Raw genomic sequence first — 17,813 nt, 5'->3', positions numbered from 1 at the left:
TCCCAATATTCTATTGTCAGACTTCCAGGACCTTCCTCCCTGAGACCTGGGCCAGGCAGTAACTTTGCCCACAGTTTGCCAGCTAGTAATCACAGGCATTTAAACATTCACTCATATCCCTCATTTTGGGATTACACCGATATAAACTGTCCCCATCCTCCTTCAAGCCAGCAGTGTCTATCCCGGTCAGCAAGCTTCTGGCACACTAGCCACAGATGGTCTGTCTGGTAGCATGGCTACTGACTCCGATTTTTATTGATCAGCAGCAGACAAACCTCGCTGTGCACACAAGCTCAACAGCTGCTATTTCTTGAGCAGTTCATAATTCATGCTTGCTAACTTACTTTACCTATAGCACACTAACTGATCTGCACTTAGGTTTTTTTGAAAGCCGAAGAGAAGACATCAATACTAATGCCACCATAAATGATGTTACATGGGTGGAAAGGGTGAAGAATCATGCTGAGGTAAGACCAGGAGGTAGTCAGTGCAGGGGGATTCTCTAACAGCCTCTTGCCTGTGATCAGAGGCATAAAGAAAATAACCCTTGAAGACCAAATCATGTGACTCCTGTGGCAAGCTGGAGAGTTATACCAAAGGTGAGGGTTGAATGAGGAGCTGAAGCAAGAAATAGGTAGCTAAGGCATTAGAAGGGTCACGAAAGTGTGTCAGTATGAAAGTCAATGTCAGTGAGGGTGTAGAGTAGAAGACAATGAAGGAATGAAGGAAGGAAGAACAAGCTGGCAAAATTAAGCTGAAATAGATGGGGAGAACCCGGCAGAGAACAAAAGACAACAATCAACCTGTCACATGAGAAGAAACAAGAGTCAAATGCAGTGAGGGGAGGAAGCATAAGACTTGGTAGTATAAACCTATCAATACATTACAACCTTCAACATTGTATTTGAGATTTGGTTTTTTTTCATACCAGTTCTAAAACATGGTACTTTTTTATGATGGGACTCTGCTATTTACATGACCTCAGTTCTGCCTCTGGGATACCAGGAATTACCATAGCGTATTGGTTTTTGCCCTTCCACCATGCATCAACAATGACTATAAACCCAAACCTTCTTTGTTAGGCTCTTTGTTTGTCAAACTTTTCTTTTTTTCATAAAGATAATTAAAGATTTTATGTTAAGGTTTCTCTGTCCCCATATTTGTTTCCATGTTACCTCTCTGATATAATTTTTAACCCAGGGTTTACCTTCACTATCCTTAGCAGTGTCTAGTCTATCAAATCAAGTTTGAATCTGTCCCAGTTCAGGAGAGACTGAAAATTATTACCATTCTGATGTTTGTTCAGTGACCTTTTTGAAATGAAATGTGGCTCTGTCAAATTCCTGGTGAATGGTCCACATCTCCCAACCACTGTTATAGCTGGCATTAATTGGCACCCATCTTAGTAGACAAGCTAACAAATGAACAAGAACATACAATGAATTTTCTCCCACTCCTGGATGTGGTCTACCTAGATCAAAGTTGAAGCATAATACAGAGGCAGAGAAGGAAAGCCTGAGTAATTGCTGCTCTTGCTGTACTTTCTTTTTGACTTAAGTCACCAGGGATTTTCAGATTTCATGATCTCCATGTGTAAAACAAAGTCACTTATAAGGTGCCCCTGAAAAATTATTTTAAGCCCCTTTTAATAATTCTGTAATGATTGATATTGATCTGAACGTTAGCACAACAACAAGTTGGCAGAAACATTTTATTACCTTAGTTGTGGACAAGAAGCAATTCTGTAAAAGGAAAGAGGGAACTTGTCATCCCACGCTTCAGTGGGATTCTCAGACATATTCGGATAGAAGCCGAGCACTATGAATGTCAGATGGTGGGTCCCCCAGGCTCCCTGGCAACCTGTATGCAACTAAGAAAGAGACAACAGCTTGCTTCAAGTATCCTTCATAGAGATGACATAGTTAGATAAACCCAACAGGGAGCATAGCACGTGGAGGGAGCAGTCTGGTAAGAGGAAACCATTCCCTGTGGGACCGGCTCCATATTGCCACATGAAACGTTCAAAACACTGCTAGCCAGGAAAGTTGAATTTAGTGCTTAATGAGCAGAGGACCCGGAAAAGATCATTGACAACTGCAGTGTAAACACAGCCACTTAATAGAGTGTTACTGAATGCCAAGAGGAAATTAAAAAAATCTGTCCTACAAGCAGCACTTTCTACTGTATAGAATATGATTGGAATAAATACAGAACACAGAAAGCAGCTGTAGAGAACAGATGAGATATTAGATATGGTGGGAAGAAGAGAAGAACTTAAATCCAGAGGGCATTTTTTTTGACTGCCTTGAGTATACGCATTGTGAAAGAGAAACAATGAAGGAAGACAACAGCAGCAGAGCAACAGAGATAACACAAAATGACACTGTGACATTATTAAGAAGCTCAGCAACACACTCAACCTCCATCACTATGTCATCAGGACAGATGGCAACAATTGGCAAAGACAAGGCACAGCATGTCTGGAAAGCAATAAGATCCTATAGAAGAAAAAATAATATGAGCAGCTATGGAAAACACAAGTGAGTACTCCAGGTTTTTCTAGAGGTAAAACATCAGTTAGCCTCCACACTATGCATGTTTGTCACTTCTGACTGATGGATATGACATTATTTCCCACATTGGCATACTTCTGTAAAGAATTAGGCCTTTCAAGGAACTCATTTATTAATGGACAGAGTGGTCAGTACAGACAAGGTACAGGTGAAGGTCAAGAAGATAAGAAACAATAAACCTTAAATAGGAAATAGAAATACTAGGAAAAAATTGCCAAAATGTACAATTATGCCTGAAGTAACTAATAGCACAATAAAAAAGAGAAATGCCTGAGGCAGGGAGAGCACCAAATAAATAAATTGTTGAGTAACAGACAAAACACCAGTTCAGCCAGAGCTGTTGTCGACCAAGCTGGATACATGGCACTAGTCCTCCCTGAGATATCTAGAATAACAGTGCCAGTGGTGTCTGCAGTGAAGTCAACTCAGCTTCACTGAGTGACACTGCCAAGAGTTGGGTTTCCACATGTTGAGCTTATATTGGTGGAGAAGGTGCTGTATAACACTAATCAGCATCTCCTCTAGCTAATTAAGCTCCTGGAGAAAGCTTCGTAAAAATCTTCATCCAGAAAGGCAGAGGGTACAATAGGGTTCGCAGGGGAAAATCTTTCAATAGCCAATAATTAGAATTACATGGACTTTAAAAAGCCACCTTGTAGTCCGGAAGGGCTATCCAGACCTTTTTTCCTAGTAGAAATTCATTTTTTATTTCTACCTCTGTGTTTTTGCACAAAGACACATTTTGTACATGAGTTAAGGGAAATTTACAGAAAGGTAGAAAGCAGCAGTACATAAAGAAGCAATGTGAGAAGCTGTATGTGGCACCAGGCCCTGCTGTTCAGTTCCATGTGTATTGGGTATTTGCTTGACCCTTCCCAGCTGTTGTGTACTTCCCGATCCCCCAGATGATATACGCCCCTTGCCTGATCAGCTTCCAGATGCTATACTGTTCCCAATTCCTCCTGATCATAAGTCTCAATGCCAACTCAGTTCCAGCTGCCATAACTCTCATCCTTCCTAACCGAAGAGCTCCCTACCCAACAGTTGCCCCAAATGTCATAACCTGGCTGACCCTCCCCAGCTGTTCCAATCCTCCTGATCCCACATTATAAAAGCTCTTTGATTTTCCCCCTTCCCAGATGCTCTGCCCATTACCACTGAAGGCTGTGGTCCAGATCCTATCTCCTTGAAATGTCCTACGAGTGCAAAAGTGTGCTACTGTAGCTCAAAATTTCTAGGTGAAACAGTTTTCTTTACAGGACGTATCTTTTCAGCCAGATTTCAGACAAATATTCCTGCCATACTTGCTTTACTGTAGTAAAAATCTGATTTTGTATAGATTCACCAGCACCTGGAATATTATACAAATTACAGTATAAAAATTATACTATTATACAATATAATACATACAACCTAATATATATTATAATATAATAATTATTATACTATTATACAGCCAGTGTTTCTAGGGTTTTCTTTTATGTATGGCAAAAGAAAGCACTCTTCACAGAAGACTGCTCCTCCTTTTCTTTTTTACATTTTGGGTAAAAGTTGACTCCAAAACATGGGCCTAATTTGTAAGTTACCCTCATGCTTCTTTATCCAATTCTGACAGCATAATCTAAATCCTTTGAAACTTTTGTCTGCTTTATATTGTAAAACTGGCACAAAGAAGCACCGATATAAAGACAATGAGGTCCACAAAGTTTACAACTGAAGTTCAGATTTTATTTTGGATACAGTGGATTACAAATCCGGAAAAAACAACCAATTTCCAAACAAAATTACCCAATGCAGTAGGAATTGGGGGAGCAAGTTTGTTATTTACATGATTTAGGTATCTGCTGGGTATTCCTAAAAATGTTCACAAATCAGTTTGATATAATTTTGCATGAATCACCTTCTCCAGAACTGCTGAAGAGTTTGTTGTTCATCATTTGTTATTCTCTTGTTTTAAAATGTTCAGTTATTTATTGGGGGGGGGTGAAGCAAAACAAAGCAAAACCTATGACTTAGATCATCACTCTTCCAACCCAGATAATGTACACTGAGTATATGAAGATGGTATCTACTCTTTGATATTTGTCTAAGTCAGTGATACCAAAAAAAAAAAAAAAAGTAGTCAAGATATTAAAGTCTTCAATTTATCAGTACTGGAGATACTCATTCTCCATCCACAGCATCCCCACCATCCCATATACCCTGTCTAAGGCCACATTATAATTTTATTAGCTCCCCTACCATGCTTCATCTCATTCCAGATCCATCTTGTGACCCATAAGGGTATGTTTTGGCTAGGTAAGAGCTAATACCGGCTGCAGCTGGTCCCAGGCTGCATATGTGGTGATTAGCTGTCCAGGAGATGCTGGCATTGCTAGCTGGCCACCTGACTGACCAGCCGGCTACTGCCTCCTGACTGTGAGCAGATCAAATACCTGACTCTCCTGGGCAGCTTGCTCTAAGTCATAAAGCAGTGTGTGACCCACAATAGCAGTTATGCCTATCAGGAATATCTACTTAGATAAAGAAATAGTGAATCAGACCACAGACTTACCAGTGTGTTTATAGTGTCACCTGGATTTTATATGGATTTCAAAAAATTCTCATAATTTCACGTTTCTCAAAACTGGGATGATTGATAAACTCATGAAAGACTTTTCTGAAGCACTTCAGGGCTTCCATTTCTGTTTAGCCATCATAACCAGCAAGGTAGGAATATGTGAAACTGGAACCAAATATGACAGCTAAACATTTTAAGAAGTCAAGCACACTTAGGTTTTCTTCAAAATTAATATATTAGGTTATCATCCTATACCTGTAGTCCTATACCTGAGTCTGTAGCAAACTGTAAAACAACTAGGTCAAGGTTTATTTCTTTTTTTTTTTAATCAACACAATAGACTAAAACAAATTATATTTGTGATTTAGCAGAGCAAAAGAGATAATGAATGCAGGAATGTCTGGCTGTCAGGCAAATGTGGGGGAAAATGTGAATAATACCTAATATTTCTCTTTCAGACACTTCTCATGAATGTCCAAATTCAAATACCAAATACTTTATTCACTGCTAAGGAAACAGGCTAGTCTTTAAATGGTTACAAGAAGGAGTCAAAAGCCTTTAACTCCTTTGTTCTATAAGGATACAATTTTCAGTAGATGTCCTCCTGGGAGGAAAAGAGTTGACAAGGACAATGAAGAGTGGGCAAAGAGGTGAGGGTGGGGATGCAAAGAAGTGCTGCAGATACTCCTTACAACTGGTAGGTTAAATGATTACCACAGGCTTGGCAGACTATTAGCAGCAGTCCTCAAGATTAAAGATGGCGATTCTGTGTAACACTTTGTAATATTGTTGGAGTTGTTTCTTTTTAATAATGACAAGCATGGTCATCATACATGTTACAGTTGGAAAGGAAGCTTCATAGTAAATACTTCTCATGGCTAGTAAGGTAGGAAAGACTGTGGATGGCACTTTTATCAATATGGAAACCTAAGGGGAAGTGTAGTTCATAAATTTAGAGCACATGTAGAAAAATGGACTTATGCACAGGAGGAGTAGCCAAAGGTTATGAAATCTTCCAGTCTTCCTTAGAGGCTCTGCATGCGTGAGTGTGTGTGTGAGTGTGTGTGTGTGTGTGTGTGTATGTATGTGAGAGAACAGAGAGAGACCTCAAGAAAATCATATCTCTGTGCCTCAGTTTCCCATTCATAAAAGAATAACAATAAGGTAATTAATCTTTATTTCCCAAGAGTGTATGATTCTTGATGCACAAATTTTTGTCATGGCCTTACTTACACAGTGTATTCATTCTACATTAAACTGAAAAGCATTATTCATTTCATTAATAGTCTGTGTTTCTTTGTCATCAGGTGCTCCACTAAGTTTAATCTCAGTTCCTATATTTCAGTGACTGGTGAATACTTCTCTTCTGGCTAAATCCAGTGCCTTTCTTTCTTGTGTTTTTCCCTCTCCTATGTGTAGTCAAGTTACTTGGAGTCCCTTGGGGTCAGAAGAGATGAGAAAGCCAGGCTGATTTGTTAGGCCCCAAGGCCTGGCCTCAGGCAGAAGTATGTACAGTCTGAGAGCTTCATTCTCATCTTCAGTGCATACATAATCTCTGTTATCGTTAATGGAAGTGACACATATATATTGAAAGAGCAGATTTTGTTGTTGTTGTTGTTGTTGTTGTTGTTGTTGTTGTTGTTGTTGTTGTTGTTGTTGTTGTTCCATTAAAGAATACTATAAATACAAAGCTAAATTAATCAGATGAACTAGGAAATCTCTGTCCAGTGTGTTTTTCACAGGAGCAGCCTTTGATCTAACATTTAAAATGAGAATTATGGTTTGTTCTTAAACTCAGTTTCTCTTGCCACAGACATATATTGGACATACAGTAGCAATGAAAATGTCTTCCAAAACCCTGAGCAGTGGCAGTGGACTATACAAAGGTAACCACAGGAAGCAGGTCATGGCATTGCAGATGAAGCTTGTGTTAACACAACAAAATTGTTCAGCACAAGAGAGCAGAAGGAAGTACAGTTGTTTACATCTCAGGAAGAATCACAGTGAACTGGATTCAGCTTTCTTATGCTAAGAGGTGTAATGCCTTCAAGAAAGGCATATACCTTCCATTCTATACATATCCATTCTGTACATCTACACGTACATATGCATATCCGTTCTATACATCTAGATGAGGCCACCATTAGGCAGCTAGTTTGCCACCAAAGGAGGGAAGTAAAATGAATTACTAGGTTCTCCAAAGTCACATTCAAAACCTGATCTACAATTCTTTAAAATCAATGGATTGCTTTTAAATCAAGCCCCTTATACCTCGTAGTAAAAAAAAACAAGAATTCAGTTTTTGCAAACTGCAATAAGAAGCATAAGTTTATGCTTGAAAAATAATCACAACAGGGTTATCATGAGTGTTATTGGCTCAATTCAAATCATCTTTAACAATTTGTTTTGCTTTGCACTCTCTTCCTTTCCACATTTTAAGGTAGCCAAATTTTATATTCCCTTGTTCAGTCACACTGACTGGGAACAGACAAAATGAGAAAGAAGGTGACGGGCAGACTGGCAGTACTAACTGCTAACTGAAGAGTTACTTGGGCTGGAAGCTTGGATTCCACTGCGTAAATTAGTTTGTGGTTCATCCAGGACTAAACTGGCTGTTTCTCTTTCACAAGCCCACCAGGAGGCTATATCTAGCTGGGTCACATTCTTGGACAGCGACTGACTCAGCTGGTGAGTTACTGAAGCTGCATAATCAAGAGATGGTCAGGACAGTAAGTTTACTGAAGAGAGGACTGCAGGCTGAGATCAATTGTTATCAGCAAGCCACTGTAGCGCTCGCATTTACTGCTAGTGTTGAAAGGGATGGAGGCTGAAGGAATCCCATGTTTTGCCTGAAAGATGAGTTTTTCTAAAAAATATCATTCCATTGGAAGCATGATTAAGTGGTTTTATAAGTTTTTGTGCAATGAAGTAAAAAATACTATCACCAGTAAGATTATTGTCTCATTGTTTCACTGAGAGGATTTAAATGATTTATATGATGAGACAAGGGGGCAGACTAGAAGAGCAATACTTACATCCAAATGACCCAAAACTTCATGGCTCCATTCAAAACTTCTCTCTACCAAAGTCTGGAGCAAAAATTTGATTTAAGCTTCACAAACACCGAAAACCTCAGAACGCAACCTAAACTTCATGAGTTTCAGAGATCTGCAAAGTGAAGTATTGGGGAAGAAAAAGTACAGCATTTCCTGGAAGTTAGTCCATAGAAGTAAGATACAAAAGTTACTTCTTTGCCCCTACAAGGTTCAGGAAGAAAGATACTTATACTGGAAGATGGCAACTGTATATGGTGTTAAGAAGAAGATGATTATGGATAATAATAATAATAATAATATTTTGTACCCCTAGTGAAGCCCCCTATCACATTTGGCTGAGAGCCTAAGTCCCACCATTTAGAAAAGCCTTCCTCCTTTGTATATTCAGAACAAGTTTCATGAGAAGTATCTCAGAAACATCTGCCTTCATTATAATTATATTTCTATTTCAGCTGCACCAAGCTATTTACAGATGAGCCTGTTCATAAAGAGCTTTATAATTAAGCAAACAGAAATATCTTTTTATAGGATGCAGATCTAGGGGTGATAATCACACACAAAATACACAGCAACAGTTGCAAATAGAGTGTTTAATGCTAGTTATATAGTTAGTGATGCGCTCAATAAAGCCTGACATGTCTTTGTTCCTAAATGTAAGAAAATACGGTCTTTGCTACACAGCAGTGTAAACTGCCTTTTTCATATACAAAGGCCATATATTTCAGCGGGTATTGCTTGAAAGCCACCATAAAAACAAGCCCTCATTTCTCCAACATAACAGATTACCAAGCTCTTGGGTGCAAAAAAAAGCTGACAACATAAATACAAAGACAATTTCAAAAGTGTGACATCTTCCCTATGTACGAGGTGTGACCTAACATCTCCATAGATAGACACTAAAAGATGGAGAAGCCAAATAAACGAGTATTGGCAGAAGGAAAAAAAGACAATCTATTATAATATAAAATTACTGTCTAAGGCCTTTTCACAGTGTATGTGCTTAACAAACCCAGCCTCATCTGTTCTTAAAAACATCTTTGTCACTTACTTCTCTCAAGACTGCAAACTTGCTCTTTTTCCGTGTTTTCTTAGAATTTTTATAAGCAATTGTATCCCAACAAGTGGGTTTGTAAACTAAACTGCTTTGATATACCATATGAAACCCAAGCGTGAGCAACATGCCAAAGAAAACCACACAAAGATTAAATTAAACTATACATGACACATCATTTTTCAAGAACGAGATTTTGTTTACAGGAATTTCTATGACTTTTTTTCCTTCTTCACATTTAAATCAGCCAAAATAGATGCCTGAAATAAGACAGCAGAGAGCAGGCGCCTATATATAATCTAAAAAAAAAAAAGCTATGAACAGAAGAAGGAGTGATATAAGTAGAAGAATAACTTTGCTAAAATCATGTGGCATCTTATTAATATATTCCAGGTAAACTAAGTAGTTTAATTTGACTTAGAATTTGCTGTTATTTCATGCTATTTTTATACCTTTGGATGGATTATAAGTATTCTGGTGAGGTATTTCTATAAGAATTTGAAAGAGAAATATATACTGAAGAGAGTTCAGTATTTGTCAGTACCTTTTTAAAATGAGTTCTTCCAAGGGTTATTCACACTGTCTACTTCAGATTGGTTTTACACATTCAGCAGGGGTGCTTTGCCTCTGTAGAAGACCTTTCCTTTGTCCATTGATGATAAGGAGTGCCTCTGAGTCAGAGACACAAGTGAGCAAAGTGAATATCTGCTTTCATTCTACTATACAAGTTCTAAAGCGTTTTCTTGGTTGCAAGACCATGTATTTCAGAAAGTGTTGTCATGTTAGAAAAACAATCTGAAGCTCAATGATGGGATTACACAGGTGTTCTAACTCCTGATTTGTACTGCCCTTTAACTTGAAAGCGTCTCCCAGCAAACATCCCCAACTTACTTCATTACATTCCTTAAAACCAGACTTGATGGTGGTTAAGCAGTGGGTAAGCTGTGGTATTCCCTTACTGTTGTCTTCTCCTCCCCATCATGCAGACCAGTATTTTATTCACATTTCTCTGGGTTTCCCCATCTGTATCCACCCATTGCCTCTTGCCTTATATCTCAATTGGAAGCTCTTTGAGAAAGAGATCATCTTCCTATCCTGTCTGTGAAGTCAAACATAGTGGAGTCAAGAACTGGTACTCTTAGGTGCCACAACAATACAAATAACAAACAGGGCAATATTTATTCATCCTCAGAACTGCACAGTGCAAGGGACAGAATAGAGAAATGTATTATGCAAAACAAGAATATTCTTTCTCTGTTATTCCATACACTAAAAACAAGCATGTCCTTTCAGTATCAAATGCTTTCTGGTTTAAAATTATGAGGAAAAAAGGAGTAAGTCTCAGTGAGAATGTGAGATCTATGTTGCCCACAATGCAGTCAGTAAAGTAAAACCTCAAAGAAAATAATGCCTTCTATTGCCTTCAGGAATGGGTGCTCTTAAAAAACATGATGGTGACCATATCTCAGATATGACTGAGCAGGAGCCACACAACAATCTCCTGATGACCAGCACCATCAGTCCCTGAAGCCTGGCTGAGTGTGTGACACTTAGATAAAATCCAGGAATGCGTGAAATTTGGCAGCGCTGAAATCTCAAGTCTCACACAGAGAAAACAAAAATCATCACTGTTGTCTGTTCCAGGTTTGTTCCAGTTGTAGCTTCCCAGCACCATTGTCCCAGCCAGCCAGACCCCAAATGAACTGATTTCTAAAATTAGAACTGCATTTCATTAACTTTTTAGTCTGCAGCTTGTGAGGTTAAGAACACAGCCCTAGGTTTTGTGTGATATCCGCAACTGGATAAGGTATGGAAAAAGAAATGTTGAATAAGAAATTCAAAATAAACTTATTGATGGCTTCCATCATCTTTCCCCCTCCCCCCATATGAACTTGGAAGCAATGTAAATGCAGAACATCTGATCCTTGAAGTCTTCACTCCCAGAGGTACTAGTTCTGGGTTAAGCACTGACTTTCTGGCTCACCCCCAGTTTGCTATCAACTCACATTACTGAACTGTTCCAGACCAAAATGCAACTCCACAAAGGAATGTTAAATGTTAAAATTGGGGGAATTACAATGAAGCAGTCTTCTATCAGTCAGTTGCTTTTCATTGTGGCTGACATCTGAATTTAAATAACTGCTGGTGAGCATCAGTTACTGGTGACTACTGAACAGCCTTTCTGCTAAACAAGTAATACAGATCCATGAGTGCACATGGGGTAGGCTAAAGGTTTCATCATAACCACAAAGCTACAAAGGAAGAGCTCTGCAGACTATTACGATTGAAATGGTGGTAGGGTGTGTGGGAAGATGTCAGTGTCGATACCATAAGTTAGGGCTGTCTGAGGGTCAGCTACATGGCAAGAGGTTTTAGGTGTTGTCGTATTCTCACATGTCAGATCATCTGCTCCATGTTGTCCTTGTGATGTGGTCACAACCTTATTATAGAACTCTTTGATGCACTTCAGTGCTGGCTGGATAAAAGAATAACTTGTGCAGTAAAAGAATATGAAGCCTCCTAACTATGGTTGCAATGTGCTCTGTGTGGGATATGTTTCATCAGCATATTGATAGCATGTGTCTCTGACAGATCTGCGCTTGATTCTCAAGGTGTGAAAGTGTCAAGTTATCATCAAGTCCCATTTTCCCATACATCAAGTTTCTCATGTTTATCAGCAGAGGAGAGCCATAGAGCTCCTCAGAACTGATATCTCCAACTGCAAAAACAAACGGGATGAGAGTTGTGGCTGCCTGTATCAACTGCAGCTCAGCCAAGCAAGAGGCTTCCACTTCCTTCTTCCTGCGGGTAACAAGAATCTGGCAATGCAGCATTGCTCCTGATTTCTTGTAGTCAGTAACAGAATGAAAGGGGTCCAGTCTTCCCCATCTTTCCTGAGATGAAAGAAAACCTTACGGCAGACAAAAAGCGTGGAAGGAAATAATTTGGACAATTCACTTTGTTAACATACTATCATCTGCATTATTAATGTGTCGTATGTGGTCTCCAAAATCTAAACTGCGGAAGTAACAGCAGTGCTGCAAAAATAATAATTTTTATCATATATAACTCAGGAAATACTGTGAAGACAGTTTTTAAACTATCCTCAACAGAGAAAAATGAGCTGATTAAGGCTTCAGCAACAGATTTGGAGAAGGTGAGGTTCAGGGAGAGTCAGAAACTAAGCATGACAGATAGCCAAGCCAAAATAACTCTTAAAACCAAATTTGGCTTATGAGCTGTCAAAATTACATTGCCATTGGCTAAGAAGAACTGTGAGTTATCAAAATATGTTGCTGTTGACTAACTGTGAGGAAATTTAATTAAAAAAGGAAGAGATAGGGAGAAAGAAAAGGGTAGAAAGGCTGTCATCTTAAAAGAGAAGGATGAGCTCAGGAGCAAAGCCCATCAGGCCCCTAAACTGCTTTTAAGTCTAGATTCTGAAAAAAATCTGAAAAGATCCTGCTTTGAAAGTAAACATTCAGACCACAAGGTGAACAGCTGAGACACAGCTTAAGATGGGCAGGACTAGACAAACAACAACAAATTTTATTACATATGTATTCTACAATGGAATTTATAAGGTTTTTTTTTTCTTGCTTTGTGTAAATGCTTTTCCAACCTTCTACTGAAGAGCTTAACCCATTGCCTGGCTAAAATAAACTTGTACAGCTTTCATTCTTAAGCATGTTTGGTTTAATAGACAAGTCCATGTAAAATGGAAAAATAGGGTAGGTAATAATAAATGATCAGGACAGGCAATATTCCACTAAGCTCTGAAGGCCACAGCTGAACCTCATGCAGGAAGAGGCAGGGGAGTGATGCCTTACCCCTCCAAAAATGTTCATATTTACCACAGTGAACAACATATTCGGTTAGGAGGTGGGTGTGCCAAGATCACTGTCAGTCCTACTAGTATTGCCAGTACCACCAGCGCTACTAGTACTGTCTCACTGTTTCATTGGGTAATTCTTATCCAAGTCAGCAGTGCCAGAGCATGAGCCAAGGAGCCAAACCTCCTTTGACCCTATTGTCCAACTTCCAAAGCAGTCCCAAGTGTGACTTCAGCAGAAGCTGCTTCCCATTCCCTCAGAGCAATGCTCAGGCACATTTGGGAGCTAGCATGGGCCAGTGATGTTTCCCAGTAAGAGGTTTGGAGGTAGCCACCCTGTTTTGGAGGTAAGAGAATTTAAATATGGAGATGGCTAAATTGTGCCAGTCAGCCTCAGGGCCAGAAAAATAAGCCTTGGCACTGTTTAGTAGTGTACGTGTAATCATCTGGCATCTTGTACCCTTTTTCTGTCTTTCTTCCACATATTTCAGTTCTAATTCTGTTGTGAAAGGGAACATCCTTCTGTTCTTTTCTTGTATGTTGGCTACCCACAAAATGAAGTTCTAGCCCCAATTGTAGACTCCTAGGTGTTAATTAACACAGAAAATAATACTTTCAACCTGAGTTGAATTTCAACTAGTAGTTAGAAGTCAAAGGATCCAAGACCATGACCAAGCCCTTCAGTTATACATTACACATCCAATGCAAATTACTTATCTGGTACTGTACCTCCTCCATGACTTATTGTGAAGTGTTTATGGGTAGGATTTGGACAGCATCAGCCTTCCTGCAACTTTGTATTAAGAAACTAAGAATGCTCCTGTGCTCCCCAAATTGGCTCACTGGATGAAATGCCACTTCCCTTCCAAGATTTGAAGTTCCAGGCTTTTTGGAACAGCTGTGTGGGGATCAAACTGCAGGGACATGATACTTCTCAAATGCAGCCCATCTCCCTCTCCCCCCCATTCCCCCCCCACCTGGCTCCCATTTCTGGCAGTACCATAGCATGACAACGCTGAGTCCTACAGAACGCTTGATCTGAACCATGATCAGAAATCTGGAGAAACAGTTCCTTTTTCCCAGTGTCCAGAGAGTCTCAACCCCTAGTGACCCCTACACATAACGAACTCATGAGTGAGGGGCAGCCAGAACCCCACTGACTTCAAGACAGAGCAAGCTTTAAGCTTTAGAGGACAAGGAAGAAGTTGTGGCAAGTTGGACAAAACAGCTTTCCTGGACTGCATTAGCAAGTATCCTTTGTGAAAGAGAAGATTAATAACAGCTGCATCTGTACTGTAGAAAATAAAATCCTATTTTATCTATATGTATTTGTTTCAAAAGAGCAGAAGACTATTCAAAGCCGAGTCAATAGTGGCATTACTGGAACTCATTTGGAATGGACAATGTTTGACCTATTGTGTTAAATTCCTGAGGGTTTGCCTATTTTTGTATCATATTACAGCTTTATTAGGTACAACTGTTTTTACATTGCATTTTTGTGATTAATGATGCGAAAAGGATTTTGGCATTTCAAATGTTGTACACAAACCTAATGGGCAAAATCTTCTGTAAACTTCTTCTAAGCTCTTGGCAAACTTTCCTCAGGAGCAAATATTAACTCCAGATAGTGTTTATTAGCTTTTATAAAATAATCACTGTAATAGTGGCATGTAATTGCTGGAGGTAAGAGCACATCCAGGCCAAGAATTAATCAAGTTTGAGCTCCTTAATAGAAACAGGTCAGGAACAATTTATTTCTTGCCCAGTTTGTATTTCAAATAATATCATTTTCTTCTGATTTTTTGTCATATTCCAAGAGTGATTTCATACACAACATTCCCTAAACAAACTATATTCTTAACTAGAGACGGGCCTGAACTGCAAAGTTCAGGCCTCACTCTATAATCCTGCGAAGTATGCAAGTGCTTGGACTTTGAGCTTTAATTTGACATTGCGTGGGATGAAACGAGTATAACATTCAGATCTGAGTCTAACCCAAAGTCCTAAGCCCAAAGCTTGAATGTTTCTGTATGCAGGGCTTTATTTGAGAATGCACTGTTAACATCAGATAAACAGGAACCAAATATTGCCCTCCAAAGAGATGTCAGTATGCCTGATTCATTAAGCTTTTACTTGTAATCAGTTATAGTCTACAGTTGATTCAGAAAGAATCACATCAGGAAGAATACAACCCTGACTTCCTGTATATGGCATCTTTCATGCAGTAGGCATCAAAGTCTCATTTAATCGCCCTCTATAAAATCAGTAAAAGCCTTGCCGTTAAACCACCATGTGCCATGTGATCCCTTGAGTACCTGCCCTCACAGAAACAGTGCTTTGATAGATTTACATTAGAGTAATGGTTAAAGGGTGTCTATGTCATAAGTATAGGCATACCTGAGACAACAACATATGAAAAAAAAATAAAGAACCGGAAGTGTAGCCGAAAAACAACTTAACCTGTGTGCAGTCCAGTATAAATACAGCTATATTGCCTTGCAGTTTGGCATACTATATAATGTAGATTTACCATTTAGGGTTGACATTAGCTCAGGCAGCTCTTTCTATGTGCAGTGTAGCTATTTGCTGTGGTACAAATAGATGCTGGTCATGTATTTTCTTTCAAGCCAATGCCATAGTACAGGATACACATCAGAGGTGAGCTGTCAGGCAAATCAAACCTCATCAAGGTATCCAAGAACAGTTTCAATACAGGAGGTAAGTTCTACGCTTCAGCTCAACTAATATCACTGAAAACTATACGTGCCCAAAACTTTTCTTTAGCACTGAGGACAACTGACATGTAATGGCCTGTGTCCAGTTCAGCTCTCTTACTCTCCAAAGCAAGGTGGTTGCATCTCAACTGCTTAGTGACTAAAGTCCATGGTCCATGCCAGCTCCCCATTCCTGTCTGGGAAGTGTTTGGGAGAGTGCCAGTTAGCTCAGGTGGATACCAAGCCTGTGGCCAACCTAACAATCTGACAGTATAGACAACTGAGTTCTGATGCCTGGGTTTGTACTCTGATGTTATTTAATTTACTGGGAAGCAAAGACCTTGAGGCTTCATGTGTAGTAGGCTGTAGTTATTTTGGTCAATTTGAAGTGGGAGAAAAATGTCCTTAATCACAGTCCAGCCCTAGAAGCTACCGTTTTTTCTACCTGTAAGGGAAGCGAGAGACTTTCCATTGAGGTTTTAAGGCAAGAGTTTCATCACCAATGCCAGGAAATGCTCTGACAAGATAAGCAGGAATAAAAAACACAAAACCTACCCTGCAGAAATCAATCTATTTTCTGGTGCTAGAGAATCCATATTTCTGTTAAAAAAGAGCCCACAGAAGCTAGTCCATTCTCCTTTTGTAATTTGTTGAGCATCAGCCATCAATCATATTTAATGTATATAAACACCTCTGCCCAAAATCTGAGGGGATTCTAATTCAAATAAAAACATTAGCTTTGAAACTCCTTTCTTTCAAATTCATAAGATTTATCTTTAGGTTTGTCCTGATCAAATCAAGTTATTTCAATGTTATTATTTTCCTAACCCTAACCTTCTAGTGTATACTGTGAAATCACAATACTGTACAGATGAACACCATAAAAGGATAATGACTCATGGTTCTTATGCGTTACAACATGGAAAGCAGTGTTTCCTAACTTATCAATGCTGGAGCTTCACTTGAGAAAACTGGCCATGTCTGTGCCTCACTGGCACCCCAGCTCCATGGGTGTCATGGCTTTCTATTTATTAAAGTCAATTTGCTTTTAGCTGTGGAAAAGGTAATACTAAAACTAAATATATAAGCCTGTCCCAAGTGATGCAGCGCCATTCAGACCCAGGCAGTTGTCTCTGAACCCTGATTTCCAGGGTTTCAAGGGAATCCAGAACACAAAATCCCGAGCTGCCCCTGTCTGAAGCCAGTACAAGCTGCAGATGGGCTGACTTCCTGGGGCTGTATGCTTACAATTAGCCTGCAAGATGCACCTCACTGGGTAGAGTCAACAATCTTTTACATTGGATAGTCACTTTAGAAGGCTAAATTTGGATACCTAATTCTTATTCAAAATCCTATTCAAGAACCTACCACTTACACACGAAGAAAAGGAAGAGAAAAGAGTGGACTAATTCCCAGGAGCTATTCTTCAGTCTAACTCATGAAAATATACATCTCTTTTGATTCAAAATCCCCGTATAACTCAGTGCAATTTCCATGATTCGATTCAGAATCTGTGGGTTCACATTTACAGCTCAGTCCCACCTCAGCCAGAAGAACTGTGAAGTTACAAAAGCAAACTGACTTCTGTGCTGGAAATGAAATCTCAGCTGAGATGAGATGAACCTAGTTTTTGTTGGGAATTCTACTTCAAGCAATTTTTTGCACTGGCCTTGTGGATAGAATGAAAAAAGACAGCAAAACTTTCAAAAGCTATTAGTGGTATTTACAAAAGTCCACAGTAACTCAATTGTTTTCAGTGTTCTGCAGAAAATTCTTTAACTGGGCTCTGAAGAAACAAAAGGGTTTTTTTCTTACTCCTCTTCACAAATTAGCTAACCACAACTGCAGCTTAAATAAAGAATTTACCTTTAGTTATGAATTTCCTCAAAGAACTGAAAATAAGCAGGAGAGAAGAGCACCACTCACTCTGCAGCTGGCCAACAGGGCACCGGGACGATAGCGAAAGGCAGAATATGACAGAGAAGCTGCAGTCTCCAGTAGCTCCATATTGAGCTCTCGCTTTGTCA

At 39.3% G+C, this 17,813-nt stretch overlaps 1 long non-coding RNA gene across 3 annotated transcripts in view; it reads right to left on the bottom strand.

The window, feature by feature from the left end:
* The window catches only part of LOC135327813 (uncharacterized), a 97,365-nt gene that overhangs the window by 4,649 nt on the left and 74,903 nt on the right, over positions 1 to 17,813 (bottom strand). For 2 of the 3 annotated variants that reach the window (XR_010388194.1, XR_010388196.1), the window contains one exon: positions 1,719 to 1,870. The exons of the other annotated variant lie outside the window; for it this stretch is intronic. This is a non-coding gene — a long non-coding RNA (uncharacterized LOC135327813). The remainder of the gene's footprint in view (positions 1 to 1,718; positions 1,871 to 17,813) is intronic. 3 annotated transcript variants of the gene reach the window in all.

The sequence above is a fragment of the Dromaius novaehollandiae genome, chromosome 3 (assembly GCF_036370855.1).
Source record: "Dromaius novaehollandiae isolate bDroNov1 chromosome 3, bDroNov1.hap1, whole genome shotgun sequence".
Classification (NCBI taxonomy): Eukaryota; Metazoa; Chordata; class Aves; order Casuariiformes; family Dromaiidae; genus Dromaius; species Dromaius novaehollandiae.
The sequence above is the reverse complement of the archived record's forward strand: the minus strand, read 5'-3'. Positions and strand labels throughout refer to the sequence as shown.